Source organism: Platalea leucorodia, assembly GCF_965183815.1.
Source record: "Platalea leucorodia genome assembly, chromosome: 1".
NCBI lineage: Eukaryota > Metazoa > Chordata > Aves > Pelecaniformes > Threskiornithidae > Platalea > Platalea leucorodia.
In genome coordinates this window covers 159,043,174-159,058,480 of record NC_138823.1, presented here as the reverse complement: position 1 = coordinate 159,058,480, position 15,307 = coordinate 159,043,174, and the positions used below count along the sequence as shown (strand labels likewise).

General features: G+C 37.5%; 1 protein-coding gene across 10 annotated transcripts in view; it reads right to left on the bottom strand.

Annotated features, from left to right (window-relative positions):
- LMBR1 (limb development membrane protein 1) overlaps window positions 1–15,307 on the bottom strand; it is an 81,897-nt gene that overhangs the window by 30,661 nt on the left and 35,929 nt on the right. The window contains exon 4 of one of the 10 annotated variants that reach the window (XM_082319654.1): window positions 809–904. The exons of the other annotated variants lie outside the window; for them this stretch is intronic. The gene's annotated coding sequence lies outside the window, so the exon portion shown is untranslated. The remainder of the gene's footprint in view (window positions 1–808; window positions 905–15,307) is intronic. 10 annotated transcript variants of the gene reach the window in all.

The window sequence follows — 15,307 nt, the reverse complement described above, 5'->3', positions numbered from 1 at the left end:
AAGTCTACTTTATAGTTAAAAGCAGAAAGTTTGTTTTACTTTACTGTTTGTCTACTTTTATCACCTCCTCCCTCACTGCTTAACACAAGAGGGTAACCTTTACATGACATTTACCCTGAAAATTATGCTCCCTACATCACCACTGCACCCAACCATGAATGAGGACCTCAGGCATCCTAACCGTGATCTCTTCTAGCACACCAATTCCTCTCCGCATCAGTCCCCTGCGGAACAGCTAAGGTAGCACAAAGGAAAAACAGACCTTCAGACAATTCCACGTAAGGCCTAAGTGGGCAGATTAAGTCCAACTCCAAAAAGGATCTCAAACACCAAATTTCAAATTAAAGGCAGTATGGATGGGATATGGATTTACTCCTAGAATTTATTTTGTGTATAATAAAAGTGGCTTTGAGGTTGTTAAAAGTTATTAAAATGTTATTTTTGTAGTGCTCAGAAGCTAGCTTTCAGTCTTCCATGAGTTATTTTAAAGGTGAGCATCTAAGCCAAATATATCTATTTGAAGATTAAATAGCCACATGTTTAATATTAAAGTTTTGAACCCTAGCAGTAAGTTACCAGGAAACAGATTACAGTCTAAGTACTGAGCACTGATATAGAGCTTTCACTTTACAACAGAAGAAAGTCACAGGCTTAAAAGAAAAAACTCAAAACATTCAAGGATGCATGCACAAAGATCTTCTAGCTTTCCAAAAACCTTGAAGACTCCTTTCCTCTCCTAGGCAGAGGAAAATATAAAGCTACCTCCTGGGTTTCTGAAAGCCTTAGCCACAGAAAGTGGATTCCTTACTTGAAAAAAGAAAGTGGATTCCTACTACGAGACACATGCACACATCTCAGCCTCTCTGACTTCAAGTTTCACAGCAACAGATTCTTCTGGACAAACCTAGAAAATATTTCATTTTACATGGTGACCCGAACACCAAGTCTTCCTGCCTTGGATGGAGTAGCACAATTGTCAAAACAAATAAACAAGAAATACACTGTGATGGAGACAGTCAACTGTAAATAACATTTTTTCATATTTACTGCAAGTGTTCTCTGAAGACAGGTAAGATTAAGAATACAAATAACATTCTCTCAAAAAAAAAAAAAAAAAAAAGAGTACTACAGCAAGTACTTGGAGGTAACCGTTGCTTTTGGCCGAAAGTACCATTGGCACAAACTCCAGAAAAAGCCAGTTAGCTGCCTAATGAGCCTCCTCCATTTTATGGTTTCCATGCTAATTTGAGTAATCTTTGATTCCCAGAAAATTGGATCAATCTCCTCCTGTTCTCACTAGCTACACCTATCTCCACACCCATGTCATACACCAGCAATACTGCAGTCTCATGTATGTATTGAAAAGCAGGACTGACAGTTCACTCCAACGGCAGAACAAGTTTTATATTACACAGCACGCACACAACAGGATTCACACACTGATGATCACTTAAAAATAGTAAAATAGTAATATTTTTTAAGAACTTCAGTGAAGTGACTTAGATAGAAACATTCTGCCATAGGCACTAATGAATACCTGGTAACAGTCCAGAACGAAAAAAAAAAAAAATATCAAGGTGCTTAAAGCATATAGGTAAATACTTAATCTCAATTAGGCACCTATAAGACTGTGCCCTATTAAAACATTAATGTTCCAGGCACATTAGCTCATAGTTACGTACATGAGTGTACCTGTCAAACAGCTGCCATTTGCAAGGAACAAAAGGTACAGAATTACCCCCACGCACACACACCCAGAGCAAACTGCTGGAGAACCACAGCACGGCTGAGGGTGGCAGGGACCTCTGGAGGTCACCTGGTCCAGCCCCCCTGCTGAAGCTGGGCCACCTAGAGCCGGTTGCCCAGGATGGTGTCCAGGCAGCTTTTTGAGTACCTCCAAGGATGGAGACTCCACAACCTGCATGGGCAACCTCTGCCAGTGCTCAGTCACCCTCACAGTAAAAAAAAGTAGTGAGAAGTGAGCCTTAGACACCCATAATACTTCTTATTTTTGATGAAGGTAGTTTTGTTTCTAAAAAAAAATTGTAACATCACTAATTTAAGAGCTGGGCAAAAATCTATACTCCTGATTTTGAGAGCAGAGAGAAAAAACAGGTAAATACAAGTAACATTTCATTTTGTTTCAGTGAAAGCAAAACTATGCAAATAAACCTTGAAATTCAACGCTGAACATTTTTTTTTCCGAGCAAAAAACTCTTCACTGACATTTTGGTTTCAGCTTAACATTTCTTCTTTGAGTCATTTCACTTCTCTCCCACAGCCCCATTAGATTACTCAGATTTCTTAGACAAACCAAATGTCACGGCATATCTTCATGGCACAGAAGATATTGCCACTTCTACTTCACATAATACTTGTTGCACTTTTTGAATCCATTTACTCCTCACATTTTTTCGTGTGAAAAGGAGCATTAGAGTCTGCCATCTTCAAACCCAGCAACAATCCCATCTAAAACTGGAGATTTCAAATCAGCTTGTAAGAGTACATTTATTGTTCATGTTCGGTCTACACCATCCTATCTGTCTCGAGTACAGAATTAACAAATGAGTGCAATATGAAAAAACATGTATTGTAGGTACGTAGGACTACTTCAAATTAGCATTCTAACTAAGCAAGGAAAAACAGTCATACAGCACTAAATCTTAGTGTCAAAAAAGCGACTGCATTTGAAGCAATTGGAAGCATTCTTTGATTCCTCATCGTCAGCGTGCAATGGGAAACGACGGAAACCTCTACCACACCAGCGAAGGAGGCAGCCTACCCAGCAAGTTAAGCGTGTGTGCACGTGCACATATATGTACACATACCGGGGCAGGTAAGGGAAGAAGGGGGGAATAGTCACCTTTTACATCAGAGTTTTCCAGTTCGACTGTTTAATCAGGAGAAATTGCCTCATGAGCTCCTATGATCACTGCTTAACATTACTATGGAAACTAAACTGACTATAAGAAAGAGGAGTGGGAAAATACTTTGTATATTTAGCTTTCCATATTGTATTCGAGAAGGAAAATGAAGTTGTCCAAGTCTTCATCTAGTCTTCTTTTCCTAATGGATCTGACAGGTAAGAACAAGGAAAGCAAGCACTATACAACCAGCTTGCATCAGGTTTTTCAGAAAGTTGTTCCAGATCTCAGCTTTCAAACCTGCATTTGATAACTCAAATACTACTTCATTCTTAAGGTGTTCTGCGTTATGAACAGAATGCATACACCACAATTAATTCACTGTCTTATGAATTATTTTAATGTAATTCCACTTGCAGTTTAACCTGTTTTGAAGAAGGGATTTACTTATCTCCAAACCAAGCATGGGTTGCACAGTAAAGCACCAGAAGGATACCTCCAGGATACTGACACAGGGAGGAAAAAAGACTGGGCTGCATCTATCCTATGTTCTAGTATTTAAAGAAGAATTCAAACCTAAGATGCAGACTGAAACAAATGATAAATGTCTATGCAGCTTATTAAGGGGGGCGTAAGGAGAATAACCTTGATACCACTATCAATTAAAATATCAAACGCAGATTTCAGTACAACATTAACTATACAGCCTTAAATAACACTCCCATGCTGTAGACTTATGAGATGAACACAACCATAGCTTTTAGTAATAATTAAAAATAAAAATTAAAAATTTCCCCTCCACCTCAAGCTAAATTGTGTTGTTTTTAAATATGGTGACAAGACAATTCCAAACAAGAAGAGTGAGCTCAGGCAACACACTTGATTTCTTTTCAGTAAGACAAGCTGACCCCTGCAGTACTTCTATTAGCAATGTCAATTTTAAGGAGGTTAAATCCCGTGCTTTCTCTTGGCCAGTTACTGCTGGGATGCTGGTTAAATTGGAGAGGTAACCAAAAAAAAAAAAAAAAACCAAACCAAAACCAAACCAAACACACCCACAGACCAAGACTTTAAAATCTTTTCTACAGTGCTACAAATACCAGATATCAAAAAGAAAATCACAAGCTACACAAAACGTAATTGAGTTTTAAGTTATAAAATTAAATGCTGAATGGAAATACACGTTAAGGTGGTGGTTTTTCATACTTTCACTGCTAGACACTAAGAATATTGCTGTGACTTCAGCTTACATTTGTGTGCACAAGGAGAGAGGAGTGGGAAAGAAATAAGGGAAGTAGGAGGACCTTGAAAAATACATGCCTTTTAAAAAAGCTTGTCTAGAATAAAACCTGGGATTAGAAATATTATTTGCCAGTCAGGAAGATTAGAAAATCTGAATCTGTAATCAGGACACATAGTCCTCAAAGGAAAGGGATGAAGCAATGCAGACTAGAGTTACTTCTTCAGACACTCCCTGAAGATCTCAGAAAACAAGCATGACATGAACAGATGTTTTTATTATAGAGAAGGGGCTCAGAAAGCACCCTCACTTTTATAGGTGTTGGTGTTGCTCCTGCTCCCCGGGGATATGCAGAGGAGAGGGAAGGCTATAAAACACTAAGAAGGTGAAAGAGAGAAACTGGAAGTGAAACAGAAAGAGGAAAAGGGAAAGGGGCAGCAGTAACGCAAGCTAAAAGAAAGGTAGAAGTGTTGAGAAGAAGAACCTGATCTTTAGTCTTCAATTTGTACCCAAGTTTCTCTGTAGGTCTGAAAATGAGAGGAATGTTGTTCCCAGGATGGACTCAGTTAGGGCCATCCTTTGGGAAGCATGAGCCACAATTTGAAGGAAGGTGGCACTTCTCTTGCTGGACAGTGATTTTAGTTTTAGCAGCCCAATTTTAAAGTCTCTTTCCATGAAGGTATCTAGAGCAAAACATCAACTGTTATTGCTTCCAGCACTACAAGCACGTAAGATGATCTTTGGTAACTGCTAAACAGGAAAACAAACCCCACATCCAACAGCTTGCAATTTCCTCAAGTGATTATCCATAAAGCAAAACGGACTTCTGAAAGTGAATTACCTGCATGGTTCCCTGTTGTCAGGGAAGCAGAAGCTTGGCATCACACAGGCCAACTCGACACATAAAAGGAGTCTCTTGTGGAGGATGAGAAAAAAATACGGTCAACAAAAACTTTTGGAAGCTAATTACTATAATCTGATAGAAATTACAATTAAACTGTTTGTTAAGAAAATTGGGGGAAAAAAGACTGGTAGATTATACCCTCTAACCACCTCCCCCTTTTTTTAAACTTCAAAGTTTCACAGTTTAGACTCAACAGCTCACCTACATTTTTTACTCACAACACATTTTCAAAATCCACCTAGTTCTTTAACGTGAGCACTTAACCAACTGATTTTTTTTTTTTTTTTTTTTTTTTAAAAAGGAAAGCTGTTTAACACATCAATCCCAGCAGCCTGGAACTTGCCAGAAGCCTAGTAATATCTGTCATCTTCTCTGTACACTAATGAGGAGGAAAAAAAAAAAACAAAAAAACAAAAAAAAACAAAAAGAGCATTTGAAGCTCTCAAGGCATACCTACAAATAAAAGCTGTCCCACAAACACATTCTAAGAATCTTGTGGTTTGTATAGCCTTAGAGATATCTGACTCTCAGACTTCTAATTCTTTAAAATTCCATTGCCGAGACATTCAGAAGTTTTTATATTGTTTAATCCTGAGCTACTTACGCTACCTGAAGCAGTGGGCCTAAGCACCCACATTTCCAGAAAAGCCTAATTTTAGCAAGAAAGGTTTTAATTATTCTAGAAGTGTTCTGACAAATTTTTAGTTGCTACTCTGGAAGGCATCAAAGTCTCACCATGTTTCTTTCCTATTATGATTAGCACAGATAAGTCATACTGGATGATAAATATCCAAAATATATTAAAAGTCAGCACACGGCCAAAAAAAAAGGTAATTCTTCAGCTGCAAAGCCCAATGAAGTACAAATGGCAACAACAGTCCTGAAGGGATGACGGATGTCATATAAAAAAGTAAAAAAATAATTACTACGGAAACCATTTCTCCTCCCCAGTACATTTGTGTTAAGCAGGATGAGTATTATGCCAGTTGCAACACATTAAGACTTTTCCCACTATGTGTTGGGAAACGTAACACCTAGAAGCTGGTTTTTACTTTATAAGAGAACATATGTTTGGTGACAGTTTTTTACAGCTTTTCAATAAGGAAAAGTGAGATTTCTTGATAATGGAGACAGTAAGAAGTGTTGGGTTTTCTTCCCCATTTGAAATTCTATAACTATTTTGAATGATATAAATGTAACCATACAAAATGCTTTGCCACTAAGCTAGCGCAGGTAACAAGTGAAGACCTTGCTCTGCACACTGCTTGCCCGTGAGGTTTCGTGTGCCTCGTGTAACCAGCAGTTAGCACAGGGAACCTTCCTGACTACAGTGACTCGCAAGGACAGCGCGTAGGCAAGAAACCTGCTGACTGCTCCTCTCTCCCCTAAGAGTCACGTGCAAAATCTGGAAAGGCTTAAAAGGAAATCTCTGACGACTGCCGTTCTTGCAAAGCTAAGGTAAAACATGCACCATATATCCAGGAAACACACTGGGAAGATACGGTTATCTTCCAAGCAGTGACACAACGCTACGCCAGAAACTCACAGGCTGTTACCTTTTGGGGAAAGAATGGTTACATAAATGAAAGCAATCAAGCCATTTTTTGCCAATTTTTGCTCTTCCAGCTGTGATTAGGAACACATATTATTTTCCAGCAATTCAGGCATAATTTTTAATGCTTTCTAATGCTATTAGGATTTCAACGTGTATGTACAAGGTAACATTTACCAAGAGTTCTTGTGTTTTAACACTGATGAAGGAGTAGAAAAACTTGCAACATGTTATTTTCTTCTTTCCATAAAAAGCAAAACTCCTGGTAAAACCAAAGAACTACAGCCCCACCCCTACCTCAAGAAACAGCATTTCTTTGCTGGAACATTACCTGGTTATAGTGATTTTGATGAACGCATTATTAGCTCCTATAAGATGGACATTTTTGGAACTACATCACCAATGTACAACATGGTATGGCTTTTGTTAATTCTCTTAATTCTACATTTTAATTTGGTTGCAAATTGTGCAGGGAAAAAAAATTATCAATGAAGTAAAAATTACAACGTTACACACAAAACCAGAGAGTCCTAACAAAGTTTCTATGGTGCTGAATGTTTGAACACAGTTCTGCTTGGACATCTTGACCTCTTGCAAGGTAGGTAAACATCACTTTTTCCACCGTGCCCTGACCCATGGGGAAAGCCTGGGAAACATTTCTGCAATCATGGCACATTTAAAGTACACACGAAGCCCATTGTTTTCACGCGACAAAAAGGAGTCTTAGTAACCTTAAGATTTGTTCAGTGAGAGGCTGACTGCAACAAACATGCAAGCTAACGTCCGCAGAAAATAAATGGAGGCACTAAAAAAGAACGAGAATTACAGCAGGTATGAGGTTGGCGATGTTACATATTAACATCAGCTACATTTTTAGCACACGATACCCCCTCTTTCTCAATTTGTGAGCATTAGAAAAGAGATCAGCTTCAGGCACTCTAACCATTTCTATGGTTAGAAACCATACTTTGAGCAATCTTTGTTCTGCTCTATTCAAGGCAGTGCAGAAACAATTTTTTTAATAAGTAAAGGAGACCCACTTTCCATCAGGTAACATGGAAACACATACTACATTTAGCACACTGATGTTTAGTCAAGGGGTCATTACCTTAGGAGACTACCACAAATTGCTGAGTCAAAAACAGGTAGTTTTAGGAAAACTCTGTTCATTTTAAAAATGCAGAAGCCAATGACTCAGAACCCTCAGAGTGAGCTAAAAAATTTTAGTCAAGAAATAATATATTCAAGCATCAGATTCAAGAAATCAGAAAAGTTTCTTTGCCCATGCAAGAACCAAAGACTTCAGACTGTAACCAGAGCTGACTGTCTTCTCCCACAGCACCTCTTCCCTCACAGAATCTTCCCAGCCTGTGAGGATTTTACGATTAAAATGAACACTTTTTATCACAACACGACGAGTGTATTTTAAAGTTTGTTTATTTTCCACACAATACAAATCTTAAAAATTCATAGACACGAAGCATTCCCAGCAACTTTCAGCTGATTTTTGTGTTAGTGTCTTTTCCCAAATGGTTTCACAGTGGTTACCATTCTGTCAATGGAGCAAGAGGAGGCAGCTGAAATCATTTAAATGTATAGAAGTCAATAGTTACACAGTATAAGTAAGAAAATTCAGAAATTTCAAAGAGAAACTAAGAACTGGAGAGAGAAAAATGAGATTAAAGGAACTTGATAAAAAAAACCATGATGAGTTATTTGGGTATTGGCTAAAGACATGTACCAATAAGCATTAGAGCTATGCCTGCCAAGTTGGAAATGAAGGACCAAAAATCACTCAACGTCAAAAAAAACCAAGATGTCTTTATTTAATAGATTGGTGAAGAGGACATCTATCCAGGATGCAGTACACCCACTGAAGTAACTCCTCTGCCAAAGAAAACTTAGGCCCTCTTCTCTGGTGTCCCAGAAGAGTATCCAAACCACAGTGTTACAGTATATTTTGGGGTCCATACCCATCAAACTTTCCTGTTGACATCACTGCATGCAAATAACTCACTGAAATAACCTAACAACCAAGATGGACTCCTTCCAGACTTGCATCCTCGCGACTGGGATAAAAAAACAGTTCTTTCTCACTTTTTTTCCCTAGGATCTATTTAATTATCCAATACAAGATGGACTCCAGTGAGAATAATATGAGATTCATTTATTGCCTAGCAGTTACAGATTGTTTCAAACACATGGATTCAAATTACTTAAGGAAAGACCATACACCTGGCTCTTCCACATCTAGGTATCATTCTTGTGTATTTAACATGGAAATAGTATCTTAGGAAAAACATTCCCTCCAAATTTTGCAACAGAAGGCATACCAATTTCTTAAAATGAGGAAAAGCTAGACAGAATATCAGAGAAAATGCAAACACCTACTAGCTGGAATAAAATAATTACAGCCTACAGCTGTCAGATGTATGCTACTACCCTGCTGCAGCCTGCCCTTCCCTCCTTTGCAGAAAAACTATTAAAAAAACCCAAACAAACAAACAAAAACCAAACAGGATTATGTCTAAGCTCTTATTAAAAAGGACAGATGCAGATCTATTGACGCTGTGGTCAAAGCATACAACCCAAACCTTTTGGGGAGAAGGGAAGTAAGAAATTAGAGGATACACACAGCAAAATGATGACTGTCCCAGTGCTACCCCTTTCCCCCCCACGTTTCCTCTGCTGTTCCATTCGCCAGCCCAGCCCTCACTAATTAGCTCTTAGATGCTCCACTCCCTCCACCTACCAAGTTTCCCAGACTTTCCAAAGCCACCTGCAACAACAACATGGGAGCTGTGGGATTTCTGACACTATGAGTCTCCCTCTAATCATTTACTTTTGGATCAGAAAGAATCTTTCCTGCTAGACTGGAGTGATAGGAAGATAAATAGATATTTTCCATCTTCTTTGTAGCTTGGCAGAGGATTAAGATAAGTAACGCAAAAGTATAAAGAAAGACTTGGAATTTGTGATTGCGTTTCTGGCAGAAAGAAACCACAAAGGCAGTTCCCAAAAGCAAATGACACGTAGAAGTACACAGGTCACCATTAAAGTTTTAAAATAAAGAGAAGCTTGAAGTTTTTTTTGGTGTCAATGTCTATTACTAACCCTCTGCAAGGGTGAATAAGATCAAGAAGAAAACACACTTCTAGGAATTGGTCAAAGCACCAGACTGCTGGAAGTTCTTTTAATAAGCTAGGAAATCCTTCAAAAAGCTACACCAAAAAAAAATTTAAAAAAAAAAAAAAAAAAAGGGCCAGGGATGGGAGACAAACTCATTGGTCCTCCTTCTTCCCCTCCTCTGTAAATAAAGTTGTTGGCTGCCTTACAAATCTTCACTACAGATGCATTAGCTCCTTCCTTGTGTTGTTAATTCAAAGTAATTCATTTTTAATATAGAGCAATCCTTAATGTGGAGTATTTCTAGTAATACTAAATAAGTAACATAGACTAAAGGTCTAAATATCACATTGCTGGTTATCAACACTAATGAAAAAAACATTGTTTTTAGAGAGGGAATCAGAAGTGGTGTTTACTTAGTAAAGCCTCATTTAACAAAAGGAAGCCCAGAAAATTGTTTCATGCCTTTCTATGATTTCAAAATTTTTATTAAAACTTGCCACTATCAATATAAGATTATATGGCAATTTTCCTCTCTGTGAATTAAAATGACATTTCTATTAAATCTGTAAGGTTTTTTTTATATATAAAGTAACAAAAGTGCATGAAGAGACATAAAATAGATGTAATGTTTTTGCTTCCTCTGAGAAGTCACTATTTGATGTCAATGAAGACTCAAATGAAAACACAGACTAATGTGAAAATATTCAAATATTCAAATCTTAATAAAATATTCCTTATGCATAAAACAGCCATTTTTATAAAACAAATCACCATGCTCAAATAGAAACAGCAGCAGATCAACTTCATGTTTCTTACCACGTAATAAAAGAAACCCAGATACTGAGATGGAAAGGTGTTCACATTGCTTTCTTGAAGCCTCTAACTCAAACACGCCAAATTCTTAGAGGCATCTGCGTTTTTCCATTGACTGAAAGAGGGGGCTTCTAGATCCCCTGAATCACAGCCATTTCAGGGACCCTGCATGTGTGGATACTTCCTTCCTTCCCAATGGATGGCAAAATTTTCTAATTTATATGAAATAGTTATATGAATTTTATTATAAATGGATAATAATAATAAAAAAAGATTAAATACATCTCAGGGGTTTTAGATATACAGCTATCACCTACCACAAACAGAAGGGTGTATAGAGGGCATTAAGAAGGCTCCATCCAAACAAAATCTGAAAACTACTCATTTCTCCCTTTAAAAAAAACAGGTATCTTAGGGAAGAAAAAAAGCATTTTAGAAACAGTGCTCCAGTTTACATCAATGATAAACGAAGAGATTCAAGCTTTGTATTGGTAGCTGTACCATCTGTACACTTTACAAGTAGTAGAAGTATTTAGCGTGTCTATTTTTACTCATGCAGAACTCCATAAGTTATCCTAAAAACCAATAAAAACTGTAACATAAAAAAACCACTCAGTTTATTCACTAAGAGAGCAACAGAGAAAAATATTCACATCTTATTCCATTTTCAGGCTTCTGGTTACACGTTAAAGCTTTTAGCAAAGAACTATGGAAATTCCACAAAACATAAGCAGAAATGTACGAGTGCAGAACGACGTAGGAGTGGGGAAGGCACAAAAGTTCAGCAATGCATTTCGTTCCTGGCTCAGATGAGGTGGAATAACTAATGCTCCAGTGCTAGCTTCTAAAACTAATTGGTTTTACAGATGACTCTACCTACTCATAATGCATCAGTCATCTAATACAGTTTCTCACAGCATGCTAGAGAAGTAACTGTCAGAAAACAACATTTTGAAATAACACTAAGCGTGCTTGGGATTTTCTTTGCACGGTATTTTTACTCCAGTGTTTCTAACAATCCTTGTTTCATCTTGTTACTCTACTAATTTCCATAGCTCAAATACATGAACATGTTGCAAGAACACAGACTAACCTGACACATTTTGCCTTTTTACCTACATTAAAGAGTTGGTCAAAAAAAGTAATTATAACCTCAACCCCACGAACTACCGCAGAAAGGCTGAATCGTTGCTCAGCTAATGAAGTGGCAGTGAGGCAGGTAGAGCAGAAAAGCTATGCCGAATAAACTGTACCGTTAACTTATCTCCTGTTAGCCTATTTTTTTGTAACTTACACTGAGGCCTCTTTAAAAGAAGTACATTCTAATTTATGGGTACAACCAACTGACATTTAACTACTTCAATGAAACGGAGCACAGATCACATCTCGTCGCATCTTGATCCAATGTGTGCAACAACCAACATCCCCTTATTTCCCCTTCAGCTCTCCCCAGATACAGAACTGTTACAGATATCCAACAAACCATAGATCTCTTTACGGCAAAATAAAAAGGACAGATTTTGCATATAATGTCCCCCAACTGACTTAAGCAAGATGTCTTATAAAACCTTATAAAGTGTTTTAGACATCTACACAAATTCACATTAAGCCATTATTCCTCAGTCACAAGTTTCTCTCTCCTAGCCACTGATTCTTGAATTCCTTTTTATCTTGTTCTCCTCGAAACGTGATATGGCCCTAAGCCGAAGAATACATGTGCGTTATTTATCTGTCCTGCACAGCATTTGTTCCTAAACATCTAATAGACACCAAGGAAAAAGGGTTGTGCATGCTGAATTCTAGTCTTTGTAATGCAAAAATTAATACAACCAACATTCCCAAACTCTTCTTGGCCTACCTGTAGTAATTTTGATGTTCTTACTGTCCTTAACTTAACTTTGTCTTACAGTCATTGTGAAAGAACAGAAAAACAGACATCCCCGCAATACTTCTACAAAGGTATTTTCATCTCATACTAATCTACAGTACATATTCCAATCACAGGTCCTCAAAAGCAGGCCATACACTCACATAATAACTCTTTTCAGACTAATTTGCTGAAATATACCCGTAAGGTAAGCATTTCTTTTTCCTCTGCAGAACTGCAAATAAAGGACCTGGTAGTGTAAAACTATAATTTTAACATGTTTTCAGAGTTTACTGTAGACACTTGTCAACATGACGTGCTAACAAGCATGCTAAACCTTCTCATCTTCCATTTCCTGCCATTTTATAAGCTCTTCTCAAATTTAATTATTAGATGTGCCTGTCCTCTACATTACAAATTATAAACACACTCTATGTTTAGCTGTGTACACACCATTTCTGAGACTTGAGCGGAAGCATATGAAGAGTCAAGATGCGCACCATTCTTAATGCAAGATTTACCATTAAATATGGTCCTTAACCATCCACATTACATCTTACAGATTACGTTATGGGTTTGTATAACTGTCAGTTAAGTATGCTTTTATTTTAATAGGGAGGAGGAAAAACTCTGATCAAGCTAGTTGCCAAATGAGAATCCCAGAATAATCACGCTCTGCTTCTAAACAACAACAAAAGTCTAATAAATTTTAAGTAGTGTCATTTTAAATGACTCCAGTTTAAAGAACTGGACTTCATATCTGAACTTAAGATGTTAGCTTATGTCAAAAATACAAAACCAAACAGCTGCCTTTGATGTGACTGATTAAACAACTTTTGTCTCTGGTATTACTAATGGAATGAGTAAATGGGTTGTAATATAATGTACAATAATTCAGTTACATGCTAGTAAACATTTCATGGAGATCAGAGCACTAAAGTCTCAGTTCATGCTGAATGATTTTATAGACAAATAAATATGAGCTTAAATGCCAAATAAACATACGCTGTTAACAGGGTACCTCAAGACTATTTGGTGAGCCATTACACACAGTGGCCCGTGGGTATTGCAGCTGGAGGTACGTGCAAGCATAAAACAAAGTCAAATGGTGTTTCCAAACAAGGTTCAAGACTCCTGTGCTCTCCAAATCACTTTTCCAGAAAAATCAAGACAAATATAGAAAACTGACTGGTTTTAATTAGAGATAATCTCATATTGGAAAGGATTTCCAAACCACTTTCCCCAGTATTTTGTATCATAGGAACAATTGTTTTACATGGAATACTGCTTGAGATTAGCAAAAATTTTCTAAAAGTAAATACTTTAAAACTAACTTTGAACATACTTCCTACATTGGCTTCATCGCATACTGAAAGTGTATTTTACAGTGCTCTACACCTATAGCTGTACCAGAGTTCTACTGGTACACACAGCAAAACTGGGGAGTACAGCTTTTCTATGTGGAAAAACATAGGAATGAGAATTTCCATACCCACCAAGAAAGGAAAAAGCAGCAGGTTTATTTTTCACTTATGTTTATTACTATGTTTAGTTACCTAGAGTGTGCAAATACAATGCACTGCAACACAACACATTAGAAACTTAAGCTTAGTTCAGTATTATTACATAGTAACACGACTAGGAAAAGTCATTGCCATCGATAAATACAGAGTTTATCAAATCAACTCAAATATTGAGGAGATGCAAGACATACACACTGTGGCTGCTCAGCAAGTTTACAATAGCTAACTATCTGCAGCAAAAAAGGCAGTTTCAAAAAAATGCTAGTAACTGTCTTTTTGCAAAGCTTCAGTGTTTCAACTCCCTCCCCAAATAAGTAGTTTTATTTACGAAACACATTTTTAAAAGCCATGCTCCAATGAAAGACGGGAAGGGAAGAAATCTGCCTCAAACAGCAGAAACCGCTGTGTTTCACTATTTGGAAGGGAAGCCGCACACCACGTTTTACTTGCACGGGCTAAGCTGCAGCTGCTAACGCAGGCAGGACTTTGCAGTCGTGACAGCCAAATCTTTATACAGTAGCAAGCACTACGCAATAAACTGTTCTGAACACTGGCCCATCTCACCTGCCTTAAGTGTATGAATAAACCGCTACATTTTTAAGTGGTGTTTTTATTAAAATAAACCCAATGAGGATTTGGGAAGAGATATCAAGGAAAGGCAAGCAGATGGAGAGACTAGCTGACACATAACAATAGCTGGTGAAATATTACTTTTATTTTCTGTAATAAACACCAAGATCAAAACATTATGCAAGTTAAATTTCCTTGAAAGGTTCCCAGCAGGAGTTTTCCTTTTTGTTTGTGCAGTACGCGATTTCCTCTCACCCACAAAAAACATACCAAGAATGTGCATGTGCCACTAACACTAAGCAGCACTTCCTTAATCACTCATTTCCAACAATTTATGGATGATCAGTGGCAAAAACGAGCAAAAATAATGAAAGCATGCAATGAAAGCTCATTGAGACAAACCGGCTTGGACTTCCTACTCATTTCTGTGTCTCTTTAAGATGGGGGTCTGATACAAATTAGCCATGGGGAAAAAAGTCATCTGGTCATAAAATACAGTACAGGGTCACTTTTATGTAAGTTTGCCAAAAGGGACATAAACCAGGACAATTTCAAACTGTGACACAGGATAGAAGTATATTAAAAAAATCTTTGTTCCTCCTCCATTGTGCTGTCATGTTGCTCAGCTTTATAGACATTCTGAGCACCAGCTCTGGCCTCTTCGCTTCCACCTGGTCTACCTAATTAATTAAGCAAGGAAGTTACCTCAAATTTTTGTACTATTTGTTTTTATTATCATGCACTTCTTTTGATGTTCCAGGAGTTAACCTCTTAATCCACAGACTCTGTGTGTTGTGTTCTGAACATTTTGGGATGTCTGGATAATTTGGATAATTGGTCAGGAT